At 38.4% G+C, this 18469-nt stretch overlaps 1 protein-coding gene across 2 annotated transcripts in view; it reads right to left on the bottom strand.

Moving 5' to 3' along the window:
• Celf2 (CUGBP Elav-like family member 2) overlaps nt 1–18469 on the bottom strand; it is an 859694-nt gene that overhangs the window by 400707 nt on the left and 440518 nt on the right. For both annotated transcript variants that reach the window (XM_036188412.1, XM_036188400.1), the window contains one exon: nt 16802–16837. The gene's annotated coding sequence lies outside the window, so the exon portion shown is untranslated. Of the gene's footprint in view, nt 1–16801; nt 16838–18469 lie in introns of those variants that run through there.

Below are 18469 nucleotides of genomic sequence, written 5' to 3'. Positions count from 1 at the left end.
TCTCTGGTGCTATTCCCCTAAGCACAAATGACTCAAGGACCCAGCAAAGAGGATGGGGAAAAATCCCGATTCTCAAGATAAGACACTAACAGTTTAGCCAGCATTGAAGACTAGTGTTCAGCAGGGAAACAGCCTTCCAATGCTTTATATGACCCCTACAGCCTTCCAATGCTTTATATGACCCCTACAGAGTCATTCTCATGATCACGTGGAAACCATGATGACTACTGAAACGACACATGCTCAAAAGGAGAAATTAAACCAAAACAGACATATTTCTGATAGGAACCCTTCTTTATAACAGTTCCTCCTCTCTGACTCTTTAACAATACATGCATATACACTTCACATATAAACACATTCAAATCCATGCTTGACCAGATATTCACTTTCAGGTTACAACTATTTAAAAAGCAAAACGAGAACTATCAGAGAAATAACATAATCATACGTTATTTTTAAAATTTTCTATATTTAATGCCATAGACTTAAATGTCTATGGTAACTGAATTTTTGTATTCTGTCTTCACATCAGACACATCTACCACAATCAGGGTATAATAAAGTCATTTGTGTTATGCTAAACACCTTGATATTAGTGGAATCCAAAGCAAATGCACTGGCTGGTTTTCTGTCAACTTGACACGAGCTACATTCATCAGAAAGGAAGGTGTCTCCATTGAGAAAATGCCTCCCTAATATGCAGCTGTAAGGCATTTTATTAATTAATGATCAATAGGAGGGCCCAGACCATGGTGGGTGATGCCATCCTTGGCATGATACTCCTAGGCTGAGCAAGAAAGCAGGCTGATCAAGCCAGTAAGCATGACCTCCTCCATAACCTCTGCATTAGCTCCTGCCTCCAGGATTGGGCCCTGCTTGAGTTCCTGTCCTGACTTCCTTTTGTGATGAACAGCAATGTGGAAGTGTAAGATGAATAAACCCTTTCCTCACCAACTTGCTTTTTGGTTGTGTTTCATTGCAGCAATAGAAACCCTTACAAAACCAACAAATTTTCCAATTTTTGTCTAATTGGTGAACAATGCCTGTCCTTATGTTAAAGCTGCCCTTTCCAGGCCACTCAATTCTTTTTCTCTATGACCAAGAAGTATCCAACCTCTTTCATGACTGTTGGATAATTGTAAACTGTCTGGAACCCTGGAAACTCACCTATCATGAATAATCAGAAGAAATACACGCTGAATCTCATAGAAAATTGGGTAATGGAGATGGCATAGTTCATTAAGTGCTTGCTGTGCGAGCATGGGGTCTTGAGTTCAGGTGTCGAGCATTCATGTAAAAAGCTGAGTGTGGCACTGTGTACATCTAATCCCAGCACTGGAGAGCTGGAGACAGGAAGATCCCTGGGGCTTGCTGAGCAGCCAGTCTAGTTGAATCAGTGAGCTTCACATGAAATGTTCATATATATATAGACCACATACACATACATACATACATACATACATACATACATACATACATACATACATACAGACACACACAGAGAGAGACAGAGACAGAGAGAGAGATTAGATAGGATTAGATAGGTATAGCTCTTATGCTCAGAGTTGAAGTTGGTGATATACAGAGCTGTTGGAGTGCTCATGTCTACTCTCCTTTCCCCTCTCCCATATTTTCATACATAATAAATGCAGCAGGCATAAACTTTGATATTAGCTTACGGACCTGAATCAGAAGGGAAATACCAATTTTGAAACCTATTTCTAATCTTTCATCTGTCATTATTGCCAGGTAATATGTTATCAAGACTGGCTTTTTAAATATTATTTGAATCATTTCCCTTCCCTCCCTTCCTTCCTCTCTCCCTCTTCACCTTTATCTCTTCTCTTTTCCTTCCTTGAGTAAATTGTTAGACAGAGGATAGTTTCATAGGTGCTGGGTACCCAATAGTAGTCATACTGATAAGGTAAATTGTAACAGTGTCTTGCTTTCATGCCTTTGGCCTTCTCAGAACTTTTCTTGAAGATTCTTCCTCAACAACACTCATGTTACTATGCTTTTCAGAAAGAACTTTCTGTGTCCCACAAATGCTTGGGTTGGGTAAGGGCAAAGAACAGCAAAGGCCCTGGAGTGACTTAAAGCAGTGAGGACTTGGGCATGGAAGATGAATATATCTCTTCTTATTTCTTCATAGGACAATATTTCACAGTCTCCCATGAATTAGAGTCCCAGTTGCCCAGGCAGTAACATATTCACCCACAGCATTCACTGGCTTCATTCCATCCCTATCACATATCTCCATCTACTCCCTTTTGTCATTGGATTAAAATCCTTGTCTTATGGTCTCCTTTGGGGAGATGCAGTGATCCAACAAAGTCAAGGGGGAGACACAGAAAGTGACCTCTGCAGCACACGATCCCTATAATTGCCCAAGTCCCTCAAATAGCAGAACGCTAAAATAACTCCAATCTAGAACCATCTTAGCCTAAGTTGCCTCACATATTTGCAATGGTATCTTAACATATCCAAAATTATCACAAAAAAATCTAGAAAGCATTCATGTAAATTAAATTTGAAGGCCACAGAAAGCACAAATTCCCCGAAAGAATTATCATGCTACACCCTCACTGTAATGCAACTAGCAGTTTCCATTTTCTAAATCTGAAGACAATCCTTTGGTATTTGGGTCTTTGGACTGGCTGAACTGCTCACGTTTCTGTTAAGCGTAGGTAACATTTCCTGTTCTGCACAATGGTATATCATTCTGAATCAAACCAACACCACTTGGTAAACTTCACCTGAACGCTATTGCTAGTTCTCATCAGCATCATATGCCGATTAGAAAACAAAGAACAGCTGGCTTTTCACTAAAGTGATTATTTTTTATTATTGAATTCTGAATATGCAGAATTACCTATCACTTTCTCTGCCTCTCTTGAGTCATTTCAAATTAGATTGCTTTATATAAGACAGCTCAGTTTACTTTAGTAGAGGAGATAAATGGGGGTAGAAGTAAAAGTAGAGAAATAATATTGCTTCTGTAATACTTTTGGGTTTGTGTGGAATAAATAAACAAAGACAATGTTAATGTCTGTCTAGTCAGTAAATGTCAGTCGCTGACAATTAGCTTCTAAACCAGAATCAGTTCATGGTTTCCTCTCTTGTCTCTCCTTCCCCTTTCTCTCTCTCTCTCTCTCTCTCTCTCTCTCTCTCTCTCTCTCTCTCTCTCTGTCTCTCTCTCACACACACCATGCTTCAGATTAAACAAATAAAAACTTTTTATTATAAAATCTGGTCTTTCCAGAAATTATAGTTACCTATTATGAACTCAAGGCCAAATCTTGGTTGAAAATGTATCTTAAACTCACATGGTCTCAATAACACCATCTTAATTTCTTTATGACCCACAAGCTTCTTCAATGGTTTTATAATATCTTAGGCTCTACCAAGAAATGAATCGGGCAATGGAAGATTCTACAGTCTTTTGTTGTTTCTTGTTGAAAATAATTAGGAACAAGTCAATCAGATATAAGGCAGAATGATAAAAACACAGCATCCCCAGATGATTCACATATATGTCAGAACTTGAACAATACCACTCTGCACCATGATGTGAATAACCAGCATCCATATTTGCCTCAGCACCTTTCTTCTATTCAGAAGGGATATGGTTATGGAGGAAAATACTGAAAATAAAATTTTTGTCCCAAGGTGCAAGTAGGGGAGTAAGGTAGACTTAAAGGAGATATTCCTACAGGGGAATGTGTACCAAAAATCCAGTAGCAGTCCTTGGTGCTACTGTCTGAAGAATGTACTCTAAAATGGTAACAGAACTGCACACACACACACACACACACACACACACACACACACACACACACCTTATCTAGGAAGCCCACATTGTGTGATTACAGGGATTCCCTCTATTTTCTCTGATCTTCAGTTTAATCAACTAGAGGACAAGAAGAACCCAAAGGAGTGTATCATATTATAGCTCTATGGTGCTACAATTCTAGATGCCCAAACTAACAGGTTGGTGGCACAGTTCCAGGAGAAAAGTCATAAAATGAAGAGCATTTGAGCAATTTATATGGCTATGGTGTCTTTGGATCACTTAATGTTAAAATGTCATCATTGCTCTAAAAATGCTAGCATTTCCCCCCTCTTTCCCCTTCTGATAGTCTGGGAGCTTCACGTAAAGAATATAAGAGTCTTTGGAGTCACAGGGTCACCAGAATCCTAGAAAGCCCTGCTGGCTCCATCTGGCTTTCTAGTGCTTAGTTCATTTTGTGGAGTCTCCTTTTTTTCTTTAAATTACAAAATGTGACCATCTTTTGTTACTCTTAGATACAGGAGCATAGTTTTCTCAGCCTCACTTGCATCCCTGTCTAACAATGAATGGTCACACACAGTAACAAATAGAACTGAAGACCTTCAGAATTCAAGGACCTCAGGATAAGATGCTGTGTCAGTCATTAATCACCCACTGCCTCTAAGTCCTTTGAAATGCCTGCCAAACAAACGTCTGGGCTATGACAGAAACTATACATTTAAAAACTTTGGGCAAGCCTGGAGCTAGATGACAAAATTGGCAACAAAAGCATGTGAAACTTGGGCTTCAATGTAGTCTGATATAAAAGAGAGTCTTGCATCATGGAAGTTGAACTTAGGGGTTTCTCAACTGAAAACTCTCAACTGCAAGAGCTGTAGGCAAGAACCCAAAAAAGTTGAAACTCCAGGCACGATGAAATAAACCAAGATCGTGCAGGCCAAGCTGGGCAAGGCCAACAAGAATACACAAAGCACACAATTCTGTTGCCAGGAATCTCTTCTAACAGTGTCACTTACAGAACTTTCCATCTATGTGGAGAAAAGATGGCTACTGAGCTATCCCAGACAGTCTTTATACCCCTTTCTTTTGAGAAATTGCCAGAATGAATTAAGGAGCCATTTGTGTATTACATTATCTCTGAATCAACATAGTTTTCAAAGAATCTCTATCTGCTTTGCATGTTTTTGTTTTGTTTTTAATTTGGCAAGATTTCCCCCATGGAAAAAAAAACATAGAATCATTGGAGATTCAAAATGGCTTCCTCTAATCCTCCATGTAAACAATACCCAACATGCTTTAATATTAAATGCTCAAGGTTCTCATCTGATATTCAGAACTGACCCTCAACCTCCACCCCTTGACCTAAGTTGACCCTAAACTCAATACAAAGCAATCCCCTTCAAAGCACCACATTCCCAACAAGCACTTGGATTAGACCTCCCTGGTTTTGGTTGGGATTTGGGAAATTTCCTGCAATGTTTTCTTCTTTAACTCCTGAACCTAAGTAGGTAAAGTTAATTTGTTTTAATTTTTCCAATTTTTAGCAATTGTTGCTTTTTTTTCTACAGTGATATGTTCATGCATTAATTCTCTTTTCCTCACCTATTTAGGAAAAACAATTGTATCTCTCATCTAGTCATGAGTCTGGTGCATATTTGAGTCCTTCCCTCCCCTGTGCTTGGGAGCTGTGATAGGTTTGAAAGATAGTAAAGTCAATAGGATGGACTCATCTACAGATCCCTAGGAGCTCACAGCCTGGTGGTACTTCTCTCAGTGATAGACATTGCAGGACACCCACACATTAACCTTGTTTGTTCACTCATTGAGTCTCATCCTTATCTTACTGAAATGCTGCTTGTGGCCTACTAACAAGCAAATTTCTTCAGTAATTCTGAAGCCTTTACCTATTTCCCCACTCTTGTATTTCACTATTCTCTCAACAAGCCACCTAGGTGGATGTAGCTGATGGGTCTCAGAACGCTCCACATTCCTGGTTCTTTACATTGTTGTTGCTACTTCTTGTCTTCAATACATTTGTTTCCAAGTATGATATGTAAGTGTTCTCTCTCCTCTGCATTTAAATATCTGGTCAGTTTATCTGGTAACTGATATTTTCAATATGTTTAACTGTATAATGTAACAAACTTTGTATCAATAGAGGACATACTTTTCTTATTACAGTTAAATTTTTAAATTTTGTAAAATCTTGTTTAATAGCTACTTATAATTGTTTTAATTGAAAAACAAAATAGCATATAATTTATGCCACAATCACATTCTGATATGTGTATGCATTGAAAAATAATTAAATAAATTAGTTACATATCATTACCTTTAGTATTTTATAAGCTCATTTAAAATCTAGGCTCTTAGCAAACTTCACGTGTTGCATTATTACTAACTATAGCCACCATGCTGTACAAGTACAATAGACAGATATTCCCAAAGTCATTCTTTCTAATTTAACTCTATAACCTTTAACCAACTTCTCCCTGTTCCATTCTACCCCTCGCCTCTAGCCATTGTAATTACCATCATGCTGTCTCTCATGAGTTCAATATTTTTTAGTTGAATCTTTTGACTCATAAACACAAGATCACTTTACCTTGCATCCTCTGTAGCCAGATCACATAATTTCCTTGCTCATATGGGTATTCATGGTATAACAGGAAATCATGACATTGCTAATGTCAGCACATTCATTTTAATGCTTCCTTATTTATTATGCAGATCAACATCTTCATTATTCATTCAAAGTTTTGTTTCTGAACTGGAAACTCTGCACAGAAGCCTAATTAGGGAACATCTTTCTTTTCCTTTTGAAGGAGGTTTTAGTGTCCTATACTAAATTAAAGGCCACCAGTTGTCATCATATTGTGGATGTTGGCTTGGGTTCTGCAGGTCTGGTGTAGAAGGAGGAGTATCCCAAATGCTGTGTTTGTAGAAAAGTGGAATTCCACTTATTCACTGGACAGTCACTTTCCCAGTTCACATCTCTCTTTAGCATCCTTTGTGTAGCTCAACATGACTCTTCAAAGTTGCATTGTTCCTCTTGAGTGTGACAAGTACAAGGTTAAGGATAGAGAGGCTTGATACGGAACACTTTTTCTCTATTGGCTATGCCACTGCATCACCTTGATTTTATATAGTGTTTTATGACTTTAATGAAAAGCAAAAATGACCCAGTGTGTGTGACCAGTTTAGGCTGCAAGTAAAATCTGGATATTTACCAAAAAGAAGGGATAAGAAAATGCATAATAGAAACGTTTACAAAATCTAATCTGAAAAGTAAGGTTTACAGGGCTTTAAACTATTTATATTCAAGAAAAAATATATTGCAGGTGTCTATATGTTCTTGCTTGCTTAACATTGTCAAATATCAATGGGGGTAAAATTTTATGATGATAGGAAGGAACTCAAGAGGGAGACTGCTGTGGAATAATCCTTCTGTATACTGTGTGAATATATGTTGCTATGATTGGTTTAATAAACAAGCTGACTGGCCAATAGCTAAACAGGATAAAGTTAGGCATGGAAAGCAAACTGAGAATGATGGGATATTAAGTTCTAAGAGCTAGTAAGTAACAAGCCTAAACTATTGGCTGAGCATGTATAATTTATATCAAGTCTCAGAGTCAGTTATTTGGGAAGTGGCTGTAGGTTGTTTGGAAGCAGACAGTCAGGACAGGAAAACTCTCCCTATAGGGGACTATCCCGCCTTTTTATTTTTGTTCAAAGTTGAGGGGACAGCAAAATGTGAAACTCATCAATAGAGTAGAACACTTCCCTCATGTGAGTGTGCCTCCTGCCAGGAACTATTACTGTAGAAACATGAACCACTGCAGTCAACAGTTAATTTTATCATGGCAGTATCTCTTTAAACACAGAAGAAAACTAAGTGACAAGGCTGTGAAACAAAGTTGTTCATTTGAGAGGCTGCAATGGTTCTTAGGGTCTCCAAGCTAGGAATTCATTTTCTTGCAAAAGCTCTTTTGCCTGAGCATTCTCTCTCTCTCTCTCTCTCTCTCTCTCTCTCTCTCTCTCTCTCTCTCTCTCATTGTGTGTGTGTGTGTGTGTGTGTGTGTGTGTGTGTGTGTGTGTGTCTTTAATCCTCTCAGGAACTGCAACTTTTACATAGCAAATAAGAAATCCCAATTGTAAAATTATATTTTAGACAGAAACCAATTTCTATCCCTTTGCTCTATAAACTTTGAAGATGTGAATGCTTCCACAAACAGACTCCAATTCTCTACAGTGACAAAACTCAGGAAATGGCAGGCTTTATCTTAAAAGAGTTCAATTGCTACACAAAAGCACTCATCCACAAATAATGGAATTCTGAAATTGGGATAAGCGTGCTTTTAAGAATTTTTATTTTCAACATTTATTTCAGATAACACTTATGGATCAGGTAACAGAGCACTGAATTATAGAACAGATAGGAAAAACCTAAAAGAGAAAAAAAATTAGGGCAGGCCTTTATTAAATTTTAAAGTATGTCTTTGCTAGATTCTTATAAAGAGCCAAATAGGGTATCGAAATCTCTGGAGATCACCAGTATAATTTCTTTATCATGTTCCATTTAAAATTTAATTATGCAGTCTACAACAAAAAGAATCTGATCAGTCTAAATAGGTCAGGCAGTGAGTAACTTAATGATATTCTGAAGTTTTCCTTGTAAGGATCCTTCCTTTAATAGTGTGTTACACATCAGAACACCGTATTATAAAACAAGTGTAATTTAATCCCATCACTACACTCTTAAAAACATCTATAAAGAATGAAATGTTTTGATTTAGGTACTTTGGAGAATTAATGAAAACCATGTTCTGGATAGTGCTGCCTGTGATTGATGAGACATATTTGCATATTCAGGTGCTCCCTGACCTATGATGAAGCTGGGTCCCCACAAGTTTATCACAAGGTCAAAATATCCTAAATGGAAAATGCACCTGACCTATTAAAAGCCATAGTTTTATCTGCCTTATCTTAGACATGCTCATAGCCCATATAAGAGCCTATGGTTGGGCAGCCATCTGACAAAAGCCTATGTTATAATAAAGTGCACACTGTCTCATATAAGGCACTGAATACGAACACTGGCAATGCAGAGCACTTAGGGTATCAGTTGTGCCCCATGTTTCATGGCTGATGTGAACTGTGAATCCATGCTACTGTACACATGAACAAAGAATAGGAGAATCAATATCTCTAACCTGGGAAAGAGAAAATTCAAAATTTAAAGTATGATTTCTACTGTGTATATAGCTCTCGTGTGCCATCAGAAGGCTGAGGAATTTTAGGTTGACTCATTGTAAGTCAGGGCCTGTCTGTATTCTGGGCAAGGCCAAGGTAATCGCTGTTTTCATGTGTTATAACGAAGTCAAGTGGTTACATATGCACACCTCCCACCCCCCACCCCCTGCCACATACATATAACACATAATTTAATGCTTGGAATACTTTGTTTTGTTTTATTATTATTAGTTGTGTGTATGTGTCTGTGTGCATGAACATCTACATGTGTATGTGTAGATATATGGAGGCCCAAGGTTGATCTATTTTCATTTTATTAATTGATGTTGCATCACGTGAATAAACCTTGAGCTTGCACACTGGCTGGTTTATCTACCTGGATCTCTCCTGGCATGCCACCTCTGCTTCTACATGTTGACATTATAAGTAGCAGCCATGTCTGCTTGGCTTCTATGGGCTCTGGAGATCCAGACTCTAGGCCTCATCTTGTGCAGTTAGTGCTTTACCCTGAGCCATATCCCCAGCCCTTGGCAAACTTGGTTCTAAATCACCAAGCATGTCATTCATAATTAGATAGAAATTTAGGCAGTGAGAAGTGAAATCTGAATCAGGGGTTCATATATATTCACTTACTCTCTCTATCTCAAACTTCACCTAATAGTCTACATTAATTTTTTACTACAATAATAAAGGAAACACAGTGTAAGCATTCTAAATGTATCATGTCACCTACTTCTCAGAAACACTGTTCTGTCACTGTCTCCTTTGCAGATGAAGGAAAACAAAGCATTGTGAAGTTCAGGGATGGGCACACATTCACAGAACTAAATGGCTGGGCAGGAATGGGAATAGAGGCTGGAGTTTGGATCCAGAGTACAGGTGCCGAACTGTTTGCTGGGAAGTTTCTTACAACGCAGTATGATGCCATACCAAACATATTAATACTACTCAGGTGTTGATGAAAAAACAACTAGCTAAAGCTAGCCTGGAATGAACCACAGTATTAGCCATCATGTGTCCACTGTGGGCTGTGTGCCAGGTACTTACTTAACTGCTTTACATGGATCATCTCCTTATAGTGACCTTATGAGATGAATATTAGAAGTTTTCCAAATTTATAAATGAGGAGTAGAGGCAGACATACCATAATTTCACATAATCAGGAAATAGAGAATTCAAGTTTGTCTGAGCCCCATGCCTGGTCTTGCAGACAAACACCCAACAGTAACTACTCTAGACAGCATATTAACAGCCCAGCCCAATAGATGGAACTCTTCGGGTGCTAACGATAATGAAGCATTGAACAGAATGGGAAGAGTGAAGGATGGCAGAAATCACACACCTGTGCCAACACTGGAGATTGTTCTGGCCCTATTCCCCTCCCTTCTCAATTCAAACATTTATTCATTCATTCAAACATCTATTAATTAATTCAATCATCTACTCACTCAGACAGTCAAACACTTATGCAAATATTTATTCAGTGCCTACTATGTTCCAGACAGTACTAAGCATTTTGGGTAAACCATGAATATTAATGGGTTCTCAACATATTTTTTTGTTTAGTATAAAAGGTATAAATGTCTCCTGGAAAATGACATATATGCTGTACTGGAGACTTTGGAAATAATAGAAAGAATGTAAAATTATCCAGGACAAAGAAAAACTTATAGAAAAAATTCTCCTATGCTGTATCAAGGAGAAGGGTCAGGAAAGCTTTATATACAATGAATGTGGAATATTTTCACATTGTCAGGCAATGCTCTTTCTACCACAATGAATCAACTCTATCATTATAGTCCAAAATCAGGCTGAGACTGTATATAAACAAATGAAATGTCTCTATTCAAGTGAGTATTTGCTTATAGGTACAAGCTTTGGGCTGGATTTTGCTTATGACTCTAACATGTCCCTAATCCCCCAAATGAGGGGGAATCAAATGGGAGGTGAGAACAAGAAAAGGGAGATGATAGAGCACCTAGGAAAAGGAAGAAGAGCAGATTGCAGACTAGATTTCATTCTTTTTTGTTGTTGTTGTTTCTAAAATGGGGGCTTACATAGTCATTCAACAAACATTTCTTGATTGCCAGTTCTGTTCTGGGTCTTGCAAAGGGTGTAACAAATTGGACAGGCAATGAAGATACTGCTTTGGGTCTGAGAAGCAAGACAGCACATCATGACCATGGACAGACAGAGATAATGACAGTTGCTGCACAGACAACACAAGATGGCAATGGGACAGTGGGTAAATGTGTCCCAGAAGGAGCTGATAAGTATGGGGTGCTCGCGAAGAGTGTTCTCTGAGGAAGGAAGGGTGAAGAAAAGCCAGCGGGTCAGAAAAAAATGGAAATGAAGAAAAGATAAGAGGGAAGCAAGCATTTGCAATGGCAGAGCAATGAATGAACCCAAGGGAGTTGGTGATCAGCTTGCTTTCTCCTTTTCTGTAGTCCGGGATGCCCCACCCAGCCATGACCCAACCACATTTAGATCTTCTCACATAAATTAATCTAATCAAGTCAATCTCTCACAGACAGTCTCAGAGGCTAACTTTAATCTGGACACTGCCTCATAAGTGTGCCTGAGGCTTGCCTCCTGGTTGTCAAGTTCACAATTCATACTAACCATTGCAGGTGTTTTCTGTTTCTTCTACACACAAAGTGCTGTGTGTCTAGCTCAGGGCTTTTCTGTACCTTCTCTACTAGATGGAAATACTAGAGAGAAGAAATGGTGCTTTATCTATATACTCACACAGAGCCTAATCTTGGCACATACCTAGCACTCAACATAGCTTTGTTAAATTAGTAAATAAATAATGAAACTCGTCAATGTGGAGCCACACTTCCTGCTGGTCCCAGGATAGTAGAGGAAACTGTTGTTTCCTTGGTGGCGTTATAAAGAAAGAAAGAAGTGAGCATCTATCAGCTCTTTACCAAATAAGAAGTTGACCTGGAAGAACCAATGTACTTATCCACTACTTTCTAAGGGTCTCAAGGGAGATAGCATTTTGTATTGAGGACAACGAGAAATATGAGTTTGTGTTAGCTACCAAAGCTTCCACAGAGAAATAAAGCCCTGACCTTAAATCCTCTTGAGACACAAATAGCAACTTGAGCTGCCCAAGCTCATCTTAATTCCATTTGCTTCCACCTTTCTTCCTGACCAGGCACATCCATGACATAAATATGGTGCATGAGAAATGGTATAGTTCACTTCAAACCTCAGAAAACAAAGCTCTACACTTAGTCTTGGTACTCTAGTATTGGTCCACCAATATTAACACTCAAGTATCAGTGTTGTACTCCACATGTAAAGCTACAATGGAATGGCTTTGATCTGATGGTCCCAGACAAGTAATTTTATTGTCTTGGTAGAGAGCCTCAGATACTAATGCAGTGCTCAGTCCTTGTAATTTAGGAACTGGGGTTCTATTGCTTATATGGATTCTTCTTGTCTTATGAGGAGGGTTATGTTCTGATAAATACATAAGCTGAAAATACCATTAAATCAAAAAGCACATGATTCACCTAATACATTGAATCTCCTCATCCTGTAGTACAAGTCACCCATAGAGTGGTTGTGGTTTCCTCCTAGGATCAAGGGGCTGATTCCTGAGTTTAGAAACCATCATGGAGAGTGTCATGCTGCCTATGGCTAGCCTCAGAAATGTCCAAAAGCCCAACATAATGTCTAGTGTAGTGTATGGAGACTAACTGCTTAGGTCAGTGTACTGATTTTTCTTTGGGAGCCAAGTAGTAAAGCTGAGAGAAGAGGATGTTGGGAATTGCAAGATCTAGGGATATATCATGGTGATATTATTTTCCCACCATCATAGGAGATTCAAGGAAAAATTATTAAGATATTGAATTTGAACACAAGAGGAAGTATTTAAATTTTTCCTTCACAACATTAATCTTTTGCTCTGACTGCTGTTGACTGATGCAGAAACCCAGTAGAAGACAGAGGCTGGGTCACTATCTTCTATAGCTGCCTAAAATTATTTTAAGTTTCATTGACTGACACTTCATGTTCTTACCAGAACATTCCGAATTGTAGGTTCTGTGTATAAGAGCCGGCTCATGAATCTCACTTGCAGTACTTAAGATGCTTCTATGACAGTCTACTAAATCCCTTTATTTTCCATACTCTTAAGTCTATAACCAGGGATTGTGCTAACCAGGGAAATGAAGTCCTTTCTCTCTCTTTCAAAACCAGCAGCTGATGGCACATGATGGCATTAAAGCTTGAGTTGCTGTAAGGCTTGTATACACCTTTACTCTGTTATCCAAAATAATGTTTTCTTTGGATAGGCATCATTTATATTAAAAATTCAGATTGTAATTAATTTAGTGTCATCACTCCATTGAGCAATTGGGATCTCATCACGGTTTCTTTTGAACACATCTACCTAAACTAGCCACCCTTCAATAGAAGAAACAGATTCAGAAAAACACCATTATAGGGATGGAGAGATGGCTCACTTGGCAAGGTGCTTGCCTTGCAAGAATGAAGGCCTGAAGCGGATTCCTGGAAGTCATTTTAAAAAGCCAGGCATGTTGGCATGCACTTGCAATGCCAGCCCTAGGAAAGTAGAGACAGGCAGATCCCTGAGGAAAAGGGGCCGGGGTGCTAATGGCCAGCCAAACTAACCATTTTCAGAGCTTCAAGCCAGTGAGATACTTCCTTCCAAAAAAAGAAGCAAACTCACAACACAGCAACAGAAACAATGGCCGCTCCCCCCTCAAAAAAACAAAAAACAAAAAACCCAAAAAACAAAAAACCAAAAAACCAAGGTGGACAACCCAAGGTTGTCCTCTGGCTTCTACAGATACACATATACAATTTACCCACATATACATGAATACACATATATACATGTGCACACACACACACACACATACACACACACACAGTTGTAATAGAAGAACTGTTTAGATTGCTGAATTGTCTTTTGCTACATGTAAAATAAAAGTAAGAAGTCATATGCAAGATAAAATTATTGTTTTCACAGTTCAAGAAAGGGAGCATGCATCCTATTTGTGGGACACTTCAAGATGAGTATTATAGGCAGTTGGTTTAAATGTTTGTTTTAATCGTGACAAGATCATTGGTTTTTAATATTTATAATATAATTACATTGCTTAGAGTGCATGTTGCTCATGTAATCTAATATTTTTCTGGTGACATATTATTACTAAGCTTTAATTTCGGCAACAGCAAGAATTCAAAAGCACATTTAGGTTATCATTAGCAGTGGAAAATGAAGCTGATGCTTGTTCAAGCACCTTGTGCATGTATCTTGTTTCAACTTCAAAGCATTTTTAGCTTCTGAGACACAATCCATGCTTCGTGATTTGTGCATTTTTACAGACTATTTTCAACCTGTGGCCGGCGACTTGAAATTAATGCCATGTAAGGCAATTAAAGGTGAAATATTCCACCACCACTCCACACACACACCAGAACAGCTCTAAAAGGCCTTTGGGAAAATTTCAAGATGGTCAAAGCCAATGAAAACTGAATCATAACAGCGTTATAAAATGCACTGTCTTCCTTCCTAGCCACATATCACTAGCTAGCAGTTGCCGGGATTGCAATTTTCCATTTTTCTTAGATGTCACAGCAAGAGCATGCTTTTATGACTAAAAGGATAAAAAACTCCAAGTGTCATGTCCCACTAATCATTAGCCGACAAACAAACAAAATAACTACAGATGCCTTGTTCTAAATGGTACGCAGGTATCAGAGGGCTCATTTTCTAGTGACAGGCTAAAGAAATCTGAAGACAGGTGGACAGCTGAACAAGGGATGGAATACTGCTAGGCTGTGCAAGCATATGTTTGCCAAAAAAAAAAAAAATAGTCTAGACACCGCAGGGAGCATTTATCATGAAATAATTACATTATTTTATGTTAATGTGGGAAGAAAAATACTAGTCAACGGATATATCCCAAGCTGCCCCTGGAGAAAGCCAACAGAGCACCTGAGGCTGTATTAGATGCATAATTGAGAAACAACTAACCTTGTTTCTCATACTTTCACACATGCATGAAAATGACTTCAAGTTGCAGTTAGAATCAGATCGCCACTGTGCTGTTGATTTTCAACATTATTCAACAATAGAATAACAAAAATTCATGACAAAATAAATAGGCTCATTACCAAAATACCACCCACCAAACTCAAGAAGAGAGCATTCTGTCCCTTGGGTAATAAACCAGCTACAACAGAAGATCACTCCTGGGGAATACATGAATGGCTGCTTGGTATTCACAATGAAGCACTGGTTAATAGAATTCAGGAGGCTCTGCAGATTTTCAGACATATGAGTAATTTTCATCTGCATGATTACAGCACAGTGTGGGTCTTCTCTGACAATACAGAGGTGGTCTGTGTCTTAGCCATAATATAAAAGTTTGGAAGTCATTCCTCATTCCATTATTTCAGGATTAACTTCTTCACCACAAACATGAGTAAATACACAACTCTCCCCCTCTGCAAATGATGGGATGCTCAGCCTTGATGGCAGATGTTTTCCAAGTGAAAAAGCACTTCAACAAACAAACTCAGCACTGACACATAACTCAGAACACACTCAGAGGTTTCACCCCTCAAACTGGCACACCCTTGGGATGCTTCTTTGAGATGCTATCCAAAGAATGAAGACACATAGTAAGTTAAATATTTGGATCACACTAAACAGTTTTTTGGGGGCAATATCAATCATGAGTCTACAAGTAAGTTTTTCTTAACATACAAAAAGCAGCTAAACTGCTTCTCTTCCAGATTCTGATGATCCATAACCTCCGGTTCCCTAGTGCCATTCAGAATCACCTTGTTTGTCCCTTGTTCTGTTCTTGAGATTACTTTAATGGCCATTCAGTACTTCCCAACCAATCCTCTATGTCATGTTAATTAATTCTCAACTGGTTATTAAGCACCTTCAAAGACTGAGTGTAAGTTTTATGCTAAAGGCCAGATTTTAGATACACGGTATTTAGTAAAATGGCTTTTAAAAGATGGCTACCCCGTTACTTTGTTTTTTTCTATTTTTCTTATTTTAACCACAATAAGAATTACAAGTGTGTTTATATCACCCAAACTCTAATCAGGTTCTTTAGAGGAAGAACAGGGTTCTTTTTATAAATCAATTAACCTCTGAATACAGTAATAATTGGTACATTTAAAAAAAAAACACACAAAGTATCTCAGATTGCCAATTCTTTTGACTCTAATGAAGGAATTAGTACTTTTATGATTTTTGTGGTAAATATTGCTACTGTCATCTATGTATACAGCTATTATCCACCCACCCACCCAATCACCCATCCATCCATCCATCCATCCATCCATCCACCTATAAATGTGTCTATCTAAAGACACAAAAAGGGCCAGGAGGTGGTGGCGCATGCCTGTAATCCCAGCACTCGGGGGAGGAAGAGGCAGGCAGATCTCTGTGAGTTCGAGGCCAGCCTGGACTACAAAGCGAGTTCCAGGACAGCCTCCAAAGCTACAGAGAAACCCTGTCTCGGGAAAAAAAAAAGACACAAAAAGAATGAGAATGAGAATGATTTTGAGAAATCATTTGTAGATACTGGCCCAGTTACTTTGTGATGATATTGCTTCCACATGACTCATACATAGTCTTTGGGCGCAATAATATGAGACAATGAGAAGCCCACTTAAAGAAGAGGCAATATTGTTTTCTATATGGTTCAAAAATCAGGAGGAGAATAAGAAAAGCCAGCTGCTCACCTTGGTGGACTTCCAGATAACTCTGTGGCAGTCTCTCTGTTAAAGAAAAAGAAAACAAGCATGATTAAATTTATTGTGGTAGATATAAAAATCAATCACATCATGAAATGCCACAAGGCAATGTGTGAAGATGATAAGGAACATGCCAGTGGTTTATCATATTTATGCTTAATTTCCATAAACACCTCAATGGTTACTTTAAAAGGGAATTTCACACATATATAACATGACTGTTTCTGCTTTCTGCCGGTAGACTTTAACTGAGATTGAAACACTGAAATTTAAAAATGAACAACATTCAGAAGGAAAGTTGGTGAGAAAAATATCCCAAGCTGCCTTTTATATATTTTTAATGAAATGGAACATGGCAATCTCTTTCCAAGAATCACTAAGAGCAGAGGACTCTGGGAATATTGCTACATGTTCTTAGTCATCTACAGCTTAGGAAGGAGCATGTATGATACAAAATTCAATTCTTTTAGCAACAGAAGACTGCTTCTCTTTGTCCATTTCTTCCTTATGATGTTCTGTGATTTTGGATTGCTGAAGACTGGAGCTACCATAATTCCAATGTGTAAAAGAAACATGAATAACTAAAGGCTGAGTCATGTAATAATAAAAATGACCAGACATTAATTTCAAGACTAAGTTTTTCCTAAACACCACATTGTGCCTTTCGATCACAGATGTATTCTTTTTTTTTTTTTTTTTTTTGGTTTTTTGAGACAGGGTTTCTCTGTGTAGCTTTGTGCCTTTCCTGGATCTCGCTCTGTAGACCAGGCTGGCCTCAAACTCACAAAGATCCGCCTGTCTCTGCCTCCTGAGTGCTGGGATTAAAGGCATGCGCCCCCACCGCCCAGCTTCAATCACAGATGTATTCTTGTAAACATAGGGGAACAGAGAAACGTCAGAAGAGAAACAAGTTTTATGTTGTAATATTTTTAAGAAGGGACTGGAAAGATGGCTCAGTGCTTCAGAGAATGGACTGCTTTTCCAGTGGGTCTGGGTTTTATTCCCAGAGCCCACATGCTGGCTCACAACCATCTGTAACTCCAATTTTAGGAGATTTGATGCCCTTTGCTGGCCTCTATGGAGGAATGTATGTACATGATGTGCAGATATACATGTAGACAGACTGTCCACACATTGACAAAAGAAAAGTAAAATAGGGCTCAACTTTAGACTAAGGGATTAAAAATGTAATTTTCAGAAACAGCAATTTCATGTTTTAAGGGTCATGTAATCTTTTGAGGATTCTCATTAAAGATATTTACACATATAAAAAAATCAAAGTATTTATACAACACAAATGTGGCTCATGATCACCAATGGTTCATGACTTTCCTAGAACTCATGCTTCACCCTGGTTAGGAGGGTCTTCTTTAAGCTATTTCCTGTACTCATTCAAGAAATCTAAGTAAAAGACTTCATACTCCAGGAACTTTTTTTGCCCATGCAGCTTCTAGAACTACCTGTCTCCTTGTACTTACTGTCTGTGGTAGTATCTGACTACTGTGGGGAAGTGATGAATCTCACAGAGCCAAGCTCCCTTCCAAAAAAAAAAAAAAAAAAGGAATGATTGTAAGTTCAGCTACCTTAGAAATGCTCATTTCTAGCAATCATGTAATAGTGGGGCTTTTGTTTTCATTACTGTAAAAATAGCTTCCA

This window comes from Onychomys torridus, chromosome 5 (genome assembly GCF_903995425.1).
Source record: "Onychomys torridus chromosome 5, mOncTor1.1, whole genome shotgun sequence".
Lineage (NCBI taxonomy): Eukaryota > Metazoa > Chordata > Mammalia > Rodentia > Cricetidae > Onychomys > Onychomys torridus.
The sequence above is the reverse complement of the archived record's forward strand: the minus strand, read 5'-3'. Positions and strand labels throughout refer to the sequence as shown.